Source organism: Callorhinus ursinus, unplaced genomic scaffold (assembly GCF_003265705.2).
Source record: "Callorhinus ursinus isolate GAN/ISIS: 27379988/994484 unplaced genomic scaffold, GSC_fseal_2.0 scaffold6, whole genome shotgun sequence".
Classification (NCBI taxonomy): Eukaryota; Metazoa; Chordata; class Mammalia; order Carnivora; family Otariidae; genus Callorhinus; species Callorhinus ursinus.
In genome coordinates, this window is record NW_027397068.1 from 3287251 (window position 1) to 3304946 (window position 17696).

Here is a 17696-nt window from a genome sequence, read left to right on the forward strand (position 1 = left end):
TGATCTCTTACTACTGCCTACCCTACCCAATTTTGATTCCAGTGTCTCTAGTTCAAGATTCTGCCCTACTGGTCTCTTTTAATAGATTTCATCTTTTATTACCTGTATTAGTCAGGGTTCTCCAGAGAATTAGAAGCATTAGGATATATATATATATATATATATATATATTTGTAGCTATGTATATGTGTATATATGTATGTGTATTATATATTCATCTATATCTATTTGTATTTATATGCATCCCTCTCTCTATATATCTATGTCTACACCTATATCTATATTGAGAAAGAGAGAGAGATTTATTTTTTAAAGAATTGGCTCACATAATGAGGGGGCTGGCAAGTCTGAAATCTGTAGGGCAAGCCAGCAAGCTAGAAACCCAGGCAGGGTTTCTATGTTGCAGTCTTCAGGCCGAATTTCTTATTGGGGAAACCTGTCTTTTTTCCTAAGGCCTTCAAATGATTGGGTGAAGCTCATCCGTATTATGAAGGGCCATCTGCTTTCCTAAAAGTCTAGTGACTTAAATGTTAATCACATCTAAAGAATACTTTCACAGCAATATCTATACTATTTGACCAAACAACTGGGCACCATCATCTAGCTGAGTTGACACGTGAAATTTACCATTCCCTCTTCCAAAGAAAGAAAAAAAAATTCGCCATCCCATTATCCTTCCACACGTCTTACCTCAGCTGATCTCTTGGCTTTTGCTTGGGTTGTGATTGATTTCTACCTATTGCTTTTACTCATTTCATTTGGCTCAGACTTCAGACAGAGTGCATTTTGGCCCATCCCAGCATCCTCCCTCCTGACTTGCTGTGTAAGGAATATATTTCAACTCCTTACTGTTAGGGGTGGCTTTGAGATGATTTGACTTTTCGTTTCTTCTTTCAGTCTTACCTAAACTGGAAGTCAGCAAAATGCTTAAGTTTAGGGGGAGGAGTTGACTTCTACCTTTCTTTTTACCTTTGCCACTGCTCTCTAAAGCTCACGGGTGCATGCGAGTAAGGGGGAGAGTCTTTCCGATTTTTTTTTCCTAATTGTTGTTCTTCCTTTTTCCACTCTTCTCTGAGGTTGTGTTATATTTGAATCCAGGACGTCATGGCATCATGTTCCACCTCGCTACCAGGAAGTTCTCTTCTCTTTATAGCAGGTTGATTTTCTGAGTCTTGTCCCTCTGCTTTCTCCTGTCTCTTTCTAACAGCTGTTTAGCGATTGAGATAATTGGGCCAATCTCTACTGTCTCACACTGTCTCACACTGTCTCAGTTCCAGCTAATTCAGGTGCCTACAAACTTTAGCTCTTTAAAAAAAATTGAAAAGTCTTTATATATATTTGATTTCAGAAGCAATGCATACGCATTGAAGAAAATTTGGAAAATACAGAAAAGCAGAAAGGAGAACATAAAATTGTCCATACTTCCAAAGATAACCTAGAGAAAACCATGGTACCCCTCTTGGTTTACACACTTCTAGACCATATTTGAATATATCTGAATATGTTTGCATATATTAGCTAATGTTTAAAACATAGAATTATACTTTTGTTTTCTTCCTGTGATTTTCAGCTCCACTTACATTGCCCACCTGTTCTTGCACGTTGTCTACTTTATCCATTGGAACCCTTCACATATTCATCTTAGTTGTTTTAAATCCCTGGTCTGGTAATTCCAATCCCTGCCCTGTCTGGTTCTGATGCTTGCTCTGTCTCTTCAAACTGTGATTTTGCCTTTTGGTGTGCCTTGTAATTTTCTCTCGCTAGATGGACATGATGCACTGGGTGAAAGGAACTGCTGTAAATCGGCGTTTAGGGGTGTGGTGGTGAGGTGTTTGGGGAAGGGAAGCATTCTGTAGTCCTGTGATTAGGTCTCAGTCCTTTATTGAGCCTATGCCTCAGGACTGTGAACTTCATAGGTGTTTTTTTCTCTCTCTCAGGTGGGACAGGAGGGCTGTTGCTGACTGGAGTTGGGCATTGTCCTTCCCCCAGGTCAATTATACTCTGACAATAAATACCCGCGTTTCCCTTGATGTCAGGCCTTTTTAAGAAGGCAGTGCTCTGGCGTATTTCAAAATGGTTCCTTGACTGCTTCCCCAGCTGGAAGCAAGAAGGGATTTTTCTTCCGTGTTTATCCTAGGAACCCGGTCGAGCTCCTGGAGGTAAGCCTCACAATATTGGGGAGGCCTCCTTAGGACTGGATCCCTGGAGTTTTTAACTCTCAGGCTTGTTCACACTGAGCCTCCAGAGACTCCTCAATTACAGTTCAAGTTTTCCTTCTCTGGCACTGGCTCTCGCAGTGGTTTTTACTCCTCAGTCTCAGCTCTGGTAAGTCAAGATTCCCCGTACTCCTCTGTCTCTCTCTTCAGTCTCGAGGACAGCAGTTTGCTCTCTGTCCTCTCTTCTCTCTCGGGTCTAAGAAGAGTTGTTCATTTTTCAGTCTCTTTGGCTTTTGACTTGCTGTTAGGTCAGAGTGGCTACTTCCAAGCTCCTCACGGGTGGAATTGGAAACCAGAGGTCGAATTATACTTGAGCCACGTAGGCTTGTGTACGTCTGGTGTAGCTGTGTGGCTGCGCACTTTCTAGCCTCGCTCTCCCTGTCTTGCCCTCGCCAGTGTGGTAGCGTGCTGAGCACTCGTTGAGGCTGGCGAGGCTTCTTTTGGCTGCCTGCCCAGGTTCTCATCAGTGGTGCTCTTCCGACTGCACCCATTCTGTCTGGGGCATTTCATCCCTGTCCCCTGCTGCTCACTGGGGACTGGCGAATTTCTAAATCCAGTGTAGAGCTCCAGCTTGAGCTTCACATCTGTGTTCTCATTATACCACGGCACATCATCACCTCGGTGTTCCAGTCACTTCAAGCGCAGCATTTCCAAACTCTTATTTTCAAACTCTGCGGAGTGCATTATCTCCACCCATCAAATCCACAGTGACCACTGCACTTGCTATCTCGGTGAATACGCCACTATCCGTTCAGTTACCTGAGCCAGAAACCGGGGGGTGGGATCTGAGTCTCTTCCTCCTTTCCCATTCTTCACCCCCAGTCATCTTCACAGTTTGTCTCTAAAGTGACCTCTCCTTTCCATTCTCACCTCCCTAGTCTGCCTTCAGATCCTTAATCATATTTGCTTGGACAGTTTCACCGCTGTTCTTAGCAATCTGCCTCCCTCCAGGCCCCACCTGGCCGCCAGTGTGACCGTTCTACAAGGCACATTTCATGGCAGGTTATACAAAAGACTCCGAGATCTGTCCTCTGCCTACCTACCTGGCCTCATTCAATTTATTCTTTTTTTTTTTTTTTAAAGATTTTATTTATTTGAGAGAGAGAGAATGAGAGAGAGAGAGCACGAGAGGGAAGAGGGTCAGAGGGAGAAGCAGACTCCCCGCTAAGCAGGGAGCCTGATGTGGGACTCGATCCCGGGACTCCAGGATCATGACCTGAGCTGAAGGCAGTTGCTTAACCAACTGAGCCACCTAGGCGCCCTCATTCAATTTATTCTTTACCAATATTGAATCGCTAGATGTTTTCCCTAAGCCTCTGCTTTTTTCCCCATCTCTGGTCCTTTGCACATGCCATTTGGATCTCTCTCTCTCATCCGATTCCCTGGTAAGCTCCGCTTTTGCCTTTAGAAGTTTCTTCTATAAAGCTCTTCCTGACTCTCCAAGCAGACCCAGGCAGTAGTTTTCACTGCTCAGATTTTATACCTTTTACATAGTGCAGGCTGCAGTGTCATTGTCTCCCCACCCACATCTCTGCACCAGACAGCTTCTGGAAGGCCACAGATATTTTAAGTCATCTTTGCATCCCGAGCTCCTAATATAGTGTCTGGCAGTACTTATGAAGTGGATGTTGTTGAGTGAACTTACCCTTCACTCTCTCACCAAGACAATGGCCCACTGCCTCAGAAAGGGGATTTCCTTATTTCCCTTTAATGACTTTTGGTTGGTCTGATTTTTCCTTAAAACAGCAAGAAACTCTCACTTGAAAAAGTCCTCTACTCATCAAGGCACCTGCAGATTTAGGTCTCCATGACACGGGGCTGAGCTAATTAAGCGCTAACTTTTAGCTTTATTGTCAGCTGCTGTGAATTTTTTTTTTTTTAACAAGCGCTTTAGGACTATGAATTGAAGTTTTGAATAATTCCAGGTTGATCAATATGAACAATTAAATCAACTCTCTCTAATGAGACTGAGTGAACGTCAGTCTTCAGGAGTGAAGAATAAAGGAAGTGGTGAAGAGAAATCTATTAAAATAGAACTTTTCCCATATTTAAAAAAATAGCATATATCTTTTAAAAACAATTCTCTGCCCTTTTGAGTGCAGGCCAGGGATGTTTAGCTGTACAGAAGCCTGTCCACTTAGTATTTTTTTGAAGTTAAAAGCACTTGTATTTAAAAGATTATATTGATCTCATTGAATACATGGCATTAAATGACATAGCAAAGAACATCTTGCAAGGAATTGATTAGCTTTCTGGGGAGGAGCTGAATGTTGAGAGAGACTGGATCACGGTCAGTAGGTGGCAGCCTACACTTCGAAATGAGGCTGTCCTTGCCCGTGGTACCAATACTCTGCCACGGCCGAGAAGCATTTTAAATCCCGTCAGAAGGGAGAATTTGAAGAATTGCGGGTTACTGACCTAATGTTGTGATGCTGAATGCTACTTGATATTAAAAAGAAGGAACTGGGGCGCCTGGGCGGCTCAGATGGTTAAGCGTCTGCCTTCGGCTCAGGTCATGATCCCAGGGTCCTGGGATCGAGTCCCGCATCGGGCTCCCTGCTCAACGGGGAGCCTGCTTCTCCCTCTGCTTCTCTCTCTCTCTCTCTCTGTCTCTCATGAATAAATAAATAAAATCTTTAAAAAAAAATAAAAAGAAGGAACTGTATAATAAGGGACCAGCTATTAAAAAAAGGAGAGAGAGAGAGAGCTCTTTTGCACTGCAGATAATCCCGATGCGTGAGTATAGCACCATAAACCACTGTTCTCCTTCCTTGTCCTTTGATGGCACAAAATAGTAAGGGTTGTTTGAAAACTGAAAATAGATGGTCTAACCTCATTGACACATTGCACACCAAATATCAGCTTTAGTCTTTTTAAGCAAGGGCTCCCTTGCCTGGGAGCAACCATTGAAACTAGGTGTGTCCTAGGGAAGCCTTGGGTAGGAGCAGGCAATTCAAATGGTAGATGATTTTTTTAGGGTATGTGATTTTATATTGAATACTACACATCCTTTCATTTATATAATGAGACAGATTCCACAGTTCCTATGGAACCTGTCCTCATTATTATCCTTCTCTGTATGTTTGTGTTTTAGTCACATAAGACTTTGGTATGTCAGGTTAAGCATATATTTTTTTAAAGATTTATTCATTCATTTGAGAGAGAGAGAGCGAGAGAGTGAGTGTGGGGAGGGGCAGAGGGAGAGAGAAACCCCAGGAGACTCCTTGCTGAGCTTGGAGTCTGACGCGGGGCTCGATCCCACGATCATGAGATTGTGACTTGAGCCAAAACCAGGAGTCGGTTCCCTAACCCACTGAGCCACCCAGGCGCCCCTCAACATATGTTTTTATTTCACACTCTTCTGTACTGATGTGGACGTTGCTGGGCTGTGGTTCATAAGGCTATATTTTGGTCCACTTATTGGAAGAAACTTAGGTGAGAAAGAATAGCAGAGGACTTGGTGAATTAGTCTACGGGCCCAAACATCTGCCTTTTCATGGGATTTGATGTTTTTCCATTACTGTGTTCATTCCCGTACACCACAACAGTGGCCTGTCCCAGCAGCTTAGGAAAACGAATATAACCGCTTATTTATTTTCTTACGTAAACATCATCGAGATTGTTTAACCAGGCACTTTAATACACTGGATTCACGAAGGAGAACTAGGGCGGGTGTGGGGAGGAGACACGTTCTCCTCTGTCATATGCCAATATTTGGGACTTGCTTTTCAGCCTCCCTGGCCTCATCAGTCAAGGAAAGGACTAGATGTTCCTCACAGGCACGTACTTTGGTATTCTTTGTGCTTGTGTCTCTTTTTAAAAAGAGGAGCATATTTGTTTTACTTTTCAGTTTCCTTTATATTTAGAGGTTTTATGAATATAACAATTGTTCTGTCATTTTAGAATCATGGGCGCATGGGGCCTTTAATTTTCTCTGCAGACGTCCCTTCTCCAGTATAAGTTTTAAATTTGGGGAATGCAGGCAAAATCTTTTGACAAATCTGCTATACTTTCATATGAATTATGAAGTTAACCTTTTCAACAGAAAAAAAATGACCTGCTGCCGAGAAGGGGTTACTTAGGTCATCATGATCCTCTCGGGTGTAGTGTCAGGAATGTCAATCGTGAAAGGGGGCCTGGCTTCTAGGCAGTTACAACTAATTTCACTGAAGAAAACGCTTGGTAAAATAATGATAGTTCTCGAGGGAAATGGAATACGTGATTTATTTTCCCCACAAAGTATACACACGTATGACTTCACAGCACATTTAATACCAGATATAGGTTGTAAGTTGTTTAACTGTTCTGTGAATTTGGAGTAAAAACAGGTGTTAAGATGGTGTAAACTTTTTTTTTTTCTAACGTGCTTATTAAAAAATATTTTAAAAGGATTGTTAGTAGCTTTAAGTGTCTTTCTTCCTAAAAGTCAGGCGCTTTAAATTGCTCCTGGTATTACAAGGCCCTTTGTTTTCTAAGAGTACACATATGGTAGAACTAGATAAGAAGGGTATATTAAATGTGTTCTTTATCTCTGTTACCCAGTCGAAGTACCCTAGAAAATGGGATGAAAATATTATTGAGATATACTTCATTTACATTCGTTTCCATCCTACATGCTTTGATATTCTTTTGTGAATTTTCATTCCTAAAAGATTTTGGAACCTACTAAAATTAGAATTGGTACAGATGGTCACTGTATTTTAATTTCTCTAAAAATCAAAATGTGTATCCTCACAATTGGCATGTTGACCAATGTCTCAACAAGTAACATTTAAGAAAATAAGATTTAATGTATTTTGTAGGAGATGAGCGCTAGAGAGAGATTGAGGCTATACCTAGTCCAGTGATACTCGACTGGGGGTGATTTCTCACTCCTGGGGACAGGAGTCCAGAGACATTTTTGATCATCACAGTTGGGGGTTGCCACTGGCATGTAATGGGTAGAGGTCAGGGCTACCGATAACTGTCTCACCATGCACAGGACAGCCCTCTCCCACCAAACAGAGAATTCTCTGGCCCCAAATGTCAATAGTGCTAAGGCTGAGGACCCCTGATCTAGTCCTACATTATCTAGAAACTGGAGTTCCGAGGAGTTAGATATTATCAAGTTGTCCAGCGGTAAGCAGGTGAGCCGATCCCCAGCTCAACCTTCCTAAAATCCAGTGCTGAGCTTTCTGCACTACGTTGTTTTTCCTTCTTACTTATGAATGAGCAACTCCTATAAAGCATGAAAAATAGAAGGAATATACAAGGAATTTTAATGAACAGAGCTTAAGGGCTTTGATTACTCATGGAGTAAGAATAACCCATCAGCAGTGATCAGTAACCCATATTAAAAAGTTCTGAAAAATTCTTTTTGTGATTCTTTTGTGAGCATGTTTTTTTTGATTAGTGTATTAAGTTGTTTTGGGTTGGTACCTGCTGCCTTGACTGTTTTGTTTGGTTTTGTTTTGTTTTTCCGTAGTTGATTAAACAATAAATGTTAGAGCTGCGAACAGGTGTTCTCTTTGACATTTTGAGCATCAGGGTGTAATGCCCTTAAACCAGTTTTTCCCAACCTTATTTGACAATGGCAGGCTTTTAAAATGATCAAATGTGAGCACCAACAAGGCTTAGGAGATAGGCTTGGACTAAAGTATTAGACCAGGAAAAATGGGGTTATAGGGCCATTATTGTCAGAATGTATAAAATTGAGTCCTATAATTTTTAAGACATCGCAATTAAGAATTAGAAAAATGAAACTGTTGAGAACACTTTAAAGGGAGTAAAAGATCTTTCATTTTACACTTGCGCTATCCAGTAAGACCTAGATCCTATATTCCTTTTTTTTTTTTTTAAGATTTTATTTATTTATTTGTCAGAGAGAGAGAGAGAGAGCGCGAGCACAAGCTGGTGGAGTGGCAGGCAGAGGGAGAGGGAGAAGTAGGCTCCCCGCTGAGCAGGGAGCCCGATGCGGGACTCGATCCCCAGGACCCTGAGATCATGACCTGGGCTGAAGGCAGACGCTTAACCATCTGAGCCACCCAGGCGTCCCTAGATCTGTATTCTTAATATTAGGGATGATGTTCCTGAATTAGCTTCCTAAATCAGATGCCAAGTCTTATGCATCTCCTCTTCCAGACTGGTGGGAAGAACACACACTTCAGTATTTAGTATTTCTTGAATTTGGATGTACTCGATATTTTTAATTGTTAGATTTCAGACAGCTCACTTTCTAATTTTTACATATTGAAGCCAATGACTTTTTTTTTTTTTACTTTTCATATATGCAGAATTGCTGCTTATTTGATTCAAATATAATTTTTTAATTATGATGCTTTTCTTTTTAGATCCCAGAAATTCTCAGGGATGAAAGGGCATCAGCAGTCTAACAATTTTCATATACAGCTCAGATTGCTGTGTATCTGGGAATCCCTGGATTCTCCCATCCTATTTTGTTCATCTTGAGGAAAATGATCACAGAGCCCACTAAATGACACCGGAGAATGCTTTTCCTTCTCAGAAGTAGCACGTGTGATGGTCCTGGCAGCTACGTGGCAGCTTCACGTTGACATGGCACTCAGATGTTGAGCTCTTACTGTCACTTAACCTGAGGTCATTTACCTGTCTCAAGAGAGGTTTGAATCTAAGTGTGTAGGTTATTTACAAAGCTGTACAACCTTTACTTTAGTTCTAACTTGGAATTCTGCTGTTTAGCGACTTCTGTGTAGTTAGAAATTCACATAACAATGAAATTCACCAGGAAAAATGATTTTCCAGTCAAATCGGGAGTAGCCCGTACAAACTGCCCTGCATGGAGGACAGCATTAGTGTCACCCGACAGGTATTTGTTGAGCGAAGTCTTCTACAGCAAGTCATAGAGGATTGGAGCAAGTGCTTTGTTTTCTGTTCCCGTTTGATGTAGATCAAATTTCATGGTTGCTTTGATTGGCAGACTGGATAAGGGATCAGTTAGGTAAAGGTTGGCAAATGTCATGTGCTAAGGAATCACTTGGGAAGCTTGCTGGACAAAAGGTTTTCAGTTTCCCAGTGAGCAGCTACACCCAAAGGCAGCTTCAGCGATGAAGTGCTTGACCTTCTCCCATGGCACCCTGCCATCCCTCCCCCCCAACCCCCAAGGCCCTCTGGCCACCAGCCAGAAATGGTGGCAGCTAGCCAACCGTAAATTAGCCAAAAGATACTTTTTCTGTCGTTTTGGCTCCTGGACACTCAAGCATCTTTGGTAATAAGGGATTTCTCCCACTCTCAATTTCTGGGCAGGCTGCTCATTTAACCCCTCCGTGTTTTCCTCTTCTGGTCTCTGCCAGCTGGGAGTCCAGCAGAAACAAAGACCCTAGTTTCTAAGCCAGAAACACAAACAGTATTACATTCTTAATTAATCAAGATCCCGTAGATGCTAAATTTGAGTATTTTGTTCTGGAAGAAGTGGAGGCTCCTTAGGATTCAAAAGGAAACTTTTAAGTCACTTTAGGAACATGTCAGTTCTTAAAGGGAAGAAAGGAACATTTAGATGGCGTAAACCCTTTTATATCTTTTCAAATCTAAATCGAACCCTGATAGGATAGACGTTAAAGAGAGAAGTTCCATCGCATTCTCAACAATTTCCTGAGTTTGAGAGGGCAACTCAGTCATTTGTCCAAAGAAGGCACCTTTCTCTTTTGTCAGAGATTCTGGAGTTTCTGCCCAAGGACCAGCTAGCCACTTAGCTTTTAATTATTCTGTTTTTAATTCTGTGATATTCTGTAATTGATATTTTAATTCTATAAAATATTATTTAATTATTCTATTTTTAATAATTAAGGTTACAACTCTGCTCACAGTGTTTACCTCTTCGTATCAAAAAGAGAAAAGTTAGGGGCGCCTGGCTGGCTCAGTCAGAGGAGTATGTGACTCGGTCTCGGGGTTGTGGGTTCAAGCCCCATGTTGGGTAAAGAGGTTACTAGAAAAATAAAAAATAAAGAAAAGGGGAGAGAGGGAGTGAGAGAGGGAGAGAGAGAGAGAGACAAAGAGGGAGAGAGCGAGAGAGAGAAAGGGAGAGAGAGAAGTTAGCTATTGTAGCTCCAGTGGTTGCACTCCTGTTCCCAAATGGCTTCATTCACCCCGCCGTCTGCTGACAGTGAATCAAGAGGGTAACCAGGGTCTGTCCTGTGCCTCTAACCTACCCAGCCTCTCCTGATTTCTCTCAGATACGTGTAAGCAGAATTTGAGCCGAGTAGTCTCAATAAAACATTCTCCTTTTTCAGTTCTTGCAAAATTCCCTTCCTCTGCCCACCTATCTAGTTCACCCTAGTTCTTTCTTCAGGGGTGGGGCAGAAGACCACACTCACTACTCAGCTTTAGCTCCCATTACACTTCAAGATTTCAGCACAGTGAAATTTAGGTAAAATTTGCTCCCAATGTTTTTAGGTTAGGTAAGCCTTAGCTCTCAATGTCCATTTTCCTAAGAGAACGACCGCCAAGTTACCGCGCAGGGTTTCACGGTGCAATTTTCCGGTAGCCGTAGAGCACGTCCCATTTCTTTCCCAGTCCTCCCCACATTCCAAGCAATTACAGGATCCGAGGATAGACGTGGCTCTCTCTGAGAGCTGTGCGTAAACTCTTCTCCCTGCAAGTCCTGGACTTCCTGGTGCGGTTGTATTTTTTCAGGCCCCCTTCTGTTATTTGTGTCTGTTTGTGGTCTGTAGCCAAGCCTTCGTTCAATAGCAACAGCCTCTCCTCCCTCCTTCAGCCAAAGGACTAGGTCTGCTTGTTAGCATCTGCTGCACTTTCTCCTTTTCAGATCCCACGGCGTCTGTGATTTTTTTTTTTTTTTCTCTTGTGGGTCTCCTTTTGGAGGCGTTAGCAGTTTGTCACAGTTTGGCTCTGCCTGTCTTCTTGCCATTACTGTGTGTGCAGCCCTAGGTGGCCTGATGTCCATCCTCTGGAGAACAGCCAAAAAAAGGCAATGGAGCGGCCCCGGGTGCCGGCGCAGTGACCTGTAGATCTGTGGCTCCTGCCTTTGCTAATGTCGTGGTTTCGGGGGCACTTGAGGTGACTTTGATCTTCACAATTCCCCAAACCATCTCCTGCACACATAATAAAATCTTAAGTGCAGACAGCAGGCCAGCTATGAAAATGTAAGATTAAGACAAGCCCTCTGGCTCTATTCTCCAACCAGAACACTTCCCCTCTGCTTCTCCCATATAGATATTCTAGAGCCTCTGCTGCCTGGCAACTCCACCGGTTTTCTTTGTTTGGGTCAGTTTTATAGTTTCTGCAGACCTGGAAGGTGGCCACTCCAAATAGCCCTGGGTCTGTTCAAGCATGTGATCGGGATTGCCAGGCCAACTGCTCACAAGTAATGAAGGATATGAAGGCAGCGATGGCTGAAGGACACTCAGCAGAGAAAGGCTGGCGTTGACTCTTACCGTTGCCACGTTGACCAGTGGGCACAGGAAGTGGTTACTATTAAAGTGTCATCCGAACTCTCTCTTGGGCTAAGGCGCTTCCTTACTATGTCCTGGGGTTACTTGGCATATTTGCCCGAGACCGGTTTACTGTGCCTTTTAAGAGCTTGTTGGAGATGCTAGTCCAGGAAGGTAGATGCCTTTCGGTTGTGTGTGTACATGGGTGGGATAAAGGTTTGACGTAGGTCTCCAGACAGCAACGGCACCCCTCACTCCATGGCCGTGCTTCTCGGCCTCGCCCCTGTGTCGCAGGACTGGTCATTAGGTCTCGCCCCAGAGGTTCCGAGTTACTGCTCTGGGGTGTGGCCCGGGTGTTGGAATTTTAAAAGGTCCCCAGGTGGTTCAAATGTGCAGCCAAGTTTGAGAACTACTACTCTGGAAGGTACTAAAATTTTTAAGATGTGTTCTCTGCCTTTAAGGAAATCCCAGTACACTTGCTGGGCCAAAGCCTAATTACATGGTGAGTAAAATAACAGTGTAAGAATGAAATAACAATATAAAACTATGTAAGAAGGTGCCTAGTGACTTTGTTTCTTTGCTTTAGGCCAGAAATTTAAATGACAGAGGGTGAACTAAGTGGTGCACTGAGAGTTTTTATAGAAAATGGCAACTGGAGACTTCTGGAAAAAGAGAAAATCGAACATAAGCTCTCTTTTGTTCCCCCCAATAAAACGTTAAGGGATCTTCTTTTGTAGAGGCCGAAATCCCCAAGGATGAGGGTAGTGGGACTGGAGACCACATGAACAAAATGCTGGAAGCTGGAAGGTGCAGGGCTTGATAGGCTTGCCAAAACTGAATCTGGAATGGGCAGTGGAGTGGCCAAGAACCAGCCTCGTTTATATCACGGAATTACCCAAGGGCTCAGGAATTGGCAACACCAAGTACCTCTGGGAAGAGGGATGAAGAGAATGGTGCTCTAGAATGAGAAAAATCGGCTGAAAGTCTTTTTGAAAAGCCCTTAGATCTCCGCCAGCAGGATCTCTACCGTGGAGGTTCACTCTCCATGGAAAGAGTAGATATAAACCTACCTACAGGTAAGGGAGGCTGGGAAATGGAGCCTCTATTCTGTGTAGATCTGTGCTAAAACTATTCTGTAGAGAGTTTTAGCTAAAACTCTGGGGTTTCGTTACTGTAGAAGAAAGGGAGAATGAGGGATGACTACCAATCAGTACCATGCTTCCACATACAGGCATTTGCTACATTAATATAATAATATTAGTAATAATGATGAAGCTGATGATAGCAGCAAACTCTTAGAGTGCTTTCTACATGCCCAGCTCTGTTCTGGGAACTTTATATTAGCTCATCTAATCCCCACAGTCCTATGAAATTCTATTATCCCATTTTGTAGATGTAGAAACTGAGGCACAGAGGATAAATAACTTCCTCAAGATTTCACAGCTAGGACCAAGCCTAACACTTCATCATTCTGGGATGAAACCTGACATTGTGATTCAGTTTCAGAAAAACCTGATTTCCAGTTAACGTTGTTTGGTATATTGGTTTTGTGTTCTCTTTGGAAAAAAATGAGTATACTGACCTATGCTTGATAAATAGAAGGAATTAGTGCTAGTTTTATAAAACTATTATGTTTGTACAAATTGAAGTAACATTAAAATACAAATAATTTAACATTTGAGGTCTATTATTTTTTTCTGTTTCAAATGAGTTCACATATTTTGAATAGTGTTGTAGAGGTGGCAAATGACATAATTAACCTGGTCATTTAGAAGGTAACTCTGGCCACAGCATGGGGAGCTAGCTGTGAGACTCAAGGCAGGGACAACGGGGCCGAGGATTGGGGAGTCTGGAGGTTCTTAAACTTGAGCGTGCATGGGAATCACCTGGAAGGCCTGCCCAAGCACAGATTACTGGGCTCTACCCCAGAGTTTCTGTCTCAGGAGGTCTGGGGGATGGGAGGGTGGATGGGCAAGAAATTTTACTTCTAACAGGTTTCCAGATGTTGCTGCTGCCCCTGGTCTAAGGACCACGGTTTGAGAATGACTGCATTTATCTGAGAGGTAATGAGAATCTAATGTATGTCAGTGGGAGGGAAGATGAAATCTGGCGGTGGGGCAATGAAGAGTCAATTAGGGTCTACTCCTAGGACTTGCCATTCTTTGGAAGTTGGGGCAAATGGAGAGGAAAGGATCTAGGGCAGTTGGCTGGGGTTCAACGTTGAATGAAAGTCTGAAAAGTGTTGGTTGGGTATGCAGTGAAGAGGCCATTGGTGACTTGCTGACCTAAAGAAAGACAATTTTCATGGCAAAGTGAGGTCAGAAATAGATGACCAAGGCTTCAAGGAGATACGATTTTCCTGTTCTAGCATACAGAATATAGATTTCTTTAATTCTGAAACACTGGATTATACTCTGTATTATGGCTTATTTTAGCTGGCCATCTGGTTTGGACCAAACTGAAGACTTCCATCATATTGTGCATCGTGATCCTTTTTGGCTTTCTTCCTGACCTTTTGTTTAAAAATAGATCTGACACTAAAAAAGTGTCCAGTTTATTTCAAGTGAAACTCCCCCTTTTGCATATGTGCATATTAGTTTTCGATCACTGTAGAAACCATTTTCCTTGCATTTTGTTATGTATGGTGACTTTCAAGCTCTGTCTGCCTCTTGCATCCTGCTTATGGATCCTCAAAACAACTCAGATTTAAAACTTCGGACGCGTCAAGGTCTGTCGGCTTTACCTTGGGGTTTCTCTCACTACTGTCCCGAGCATAGTTTATGCGCTCATAATGATGATCTGAATGATTATATTTGTCACAAGAGCCTTTGTTCTCACTCTCCTTCCTACTCTAGTTCCTTATGTGTACACCTGTGAATTTTCCCAGAATGCAGTTCTGATCACAGTACTTTCTTATTTAAAATCTTCTCCATGTTTAATAGTCAAGTCCAGTTTTCTTAGCTTAGCATTGAAGATCTTAAATGATCTGGCTCTGACTTTTCTTTCCAATTTTAGTTTCTCTCCCTCATATTCTTGGCTGCATCTACACTGCTCACCAGTTGTACCCATGCTTCTCTGCCCCTGGGGTAGTCTTCCCTCTGCTTTAAATCTGATTTATATTTTCAGACCTAGTATATCTTCCTCACAGCCTTCACTACCCAGAAGTAATTTCCCTCAGTTATTCTCGTCAGTTTCCATCTAGTGCTGCATCTATAACTCATTATGCTTATTTTGCCCCCTATTTTACTTATATATCATCATATCTCCTGTGATGCCCATTATAGTGACATAGAAATTGGTTGAATGAGTGGAAGAATGGGAAGCCAGTTGTCATGACTTGGTGCAAATAGAGTGGTGATTCATTTAACTGACACAGAAGAGTATTGCATACCAGTGAATGACTTTCACCAGTGAATGACTTTGGCTGGAATTTTCTAATGCTTCTGTGAGTGAGGATTTAAGGAGACTTCTTCTAAGTATGGTCTGTCATCTTTGTCATCTTTTTGGATCAGAAGTCTTTGATTTAACTTACTAGTTTTTGGTTGTCTTAGATATTTCAGTGAGCTGAATACCATCCTTATTGCAAGATGTCCCTTGTCTGTTAGGCTCTTGTGGCAAGCTTGTTAATAAGCATCATCTGGATGGCATGTGTGTGTATAAGTACACATGTACACACACAAATTCACACATTTTACCTGAGATTAATATGGTGACCAACTGTGTTGTTTTTTCCACACAAGCGATATTAGTTAGATGAACTGATTTTGAAGTCACTAGCCTGATTAATAATCTTGACCAATTAATTTCTGCCTTTTGATAAATTCCATTGATGTTTTCTGATTCTGCTTTCATTTACTCATTGGAGTATGAACTAGAAAAGTGCAGTATATAAGTAATTAGAGTATAGAGGTGATGTAGGATTTGTTGGTTACAATTGATTTTAGAGGAAGAAACATCTAGAACTAGCATAAGAAATTGTAATGCTATAAATTATAAAAATTCTAAAACATTTCAGGTTTAGAATAGAGTGATGTAATTGAATTTTTTTTAAGAATATGTTTTTGTTTATTCATTTCAGACAGAGAGATACACAGCGAGAGAGAGAGCGGGAGCATTGGGGAGAGGAAGAGGGAGAAGCAGACTCCCTGCTGAGCAGGGAGCCCGCTGTGGGGCTCGATCCCAGGACCTGGAGATCGTGAACTGAGCCGAAGGCAGACGCTTAGCCATCTGAGCCACCCAGGCGCCCTGATGTAATTGAATTTTTTAAAAATAACTGTTGTTGGGGCGCCTGGGTGGCTCAGTCATTAAGCGTCTGCCTTTGGCTCGGGTCATGAATCCTGGGATCGAGCCCGGCATCGGGCTCCCTGCTCATTGGGAAGCCTCCTTCTCCCTCTCCCACTCCCCCTGCTTGTGTTCCCTCTCTCTGTCAAATAAATAAATAAAATCTTAAAAAAAAAAAAATAACTTTTTTTTTTCGGCTGAGCATCAGTCATTTGGGACCATAATAAGGAACATAATTATGATATCTGTGTTTAGCTCTGCCTGTATATGTACATTGAATTAGTTCCTATAGCAGTGAGACTCAGGGATATTTTTAAAAGAGCTGATAGCCAGTGTTTATTTTCTGGTTAAAACTGGATCTTGATTCTCTTGAGCTTTATTTTATTAATAGCTCTTGAATTTGGACTTAGAATTGGTTTAATGTCAACTTTCTCCTGTTTACAAAGGGGAAAGCTCATTTATTTTTCATGCTTCTTTGTCATGTTGTTCCCTTTGCTTCTGAGAAAAGGGCACCAACCTATTTAGATAGGGAAGTTTAGGCTATTTATAGAGCTAGGCAGGTTAATTGAAATTGACAGCTTGGTAATGTCCTCCTTGGTGAATGACGCACATGGATTTTAGATGATGTTGGCATGCTGTTTTCACTTATAGTCAGGAATCAGCTGGAGGAATTTGTGTGCTTTGAGCTTCAGTGTTGACGTAGGTATTGAGTACAGATATGTTTTAGGAAACATCTCATTTCCATATAAATGAAGGAAGACTAAAAAAAAATTAGATGGCTTGCCCTTAAATTCCAGCTGTTATCACAAGGATGACGAAAATATTTCTTTTGACTTTCTGGAAAAACAGCTTTGGTTGTATTCAAGCAAAGTGAAGTTATTGCAGGTTTATTCAGAAATACTGCTTGTATTAATTTTTCGGAACCTTTTCTCAACTTCAGCTATGTGTACATAGATTTGAAAAATTGTATTTTTCGTGTGTATTTATGTAAACTCTAGGTTTAATCTCTTAAATTTTAGATAGCTTCATTTAAGAAATTTGTAGTCCCATCAATAACCGTGTCAATGTGATTTTAATAAAAGATAGAGGAGCCACAGTCTTCATCTTTCTTGCATGACAAAACTGTGGGTTTGGGGTTTTTGTTTTATTTATTTATTTATTTATTTATTTATTTATTTATTTATTTATTTAAAGATTTTATTTTTATTTATTTGACCGAGAGAGAGACAGCCGGAGAGGCAACACAAGCAGGGGGAGCAGGAGAGGGAGAAGCAGGCTTCCCACTGAGCAGAGAGCCCGATGCGGGGCCTTGATCCCAAGACCCTGGGATCATGACCTGAGCTGAAGGTAGACGTGTAATGACTGAGCCACTCAGAGACCCCTAGCATGACTCAGTGAAGTAGTAGACCAACGTACTAACCAATGTAGTTACTTACAACTAACCTGTGTAGGTAATTAAAACCCTTATTTCTGTCACTGTTTGGGGGGATAGACATAGTTTTATTTATTTATTTATTATTTTTTTAAAGATTTTATTTGTTCATTTGATTGAGAACACAAGCAGGGGGAGCAGCAGAGGGAGAGGGAGAAGCAAGCTCCGGCTGAGCATGGAGCCCCATGCAGGGCTCGATCCCAGACCCTGGGATCATGACCTGAGCCAAAGGCAGACGCTTAACCGACTGAGCCACCCAGGCGCCCCTGTTGTTGTTGTTTTTAGACCGTAAATATCAGTTTGACTGAAATGGGTTTTTGTGCTTTTTCTTTCCAGGTGTCACTTAAAGGAGAGTCTAACGTG

At 42.0% G+C, this 17696-nt stretch overlaps 1 protein-coding gene across 8 annotated transcripts in view; it reads left to right on the forward strand.

The window, feature by feature from the left end:
- BCKDHB (branched chain keto acid dehydrogenase E1 subunit beta) overlaps positions 1-17696 on the forward strand; it is a 216434-nt gene that overhangs the window by 13261 nt on the left and 185477 nt on the right. The window lies entirely within an intron of this gene.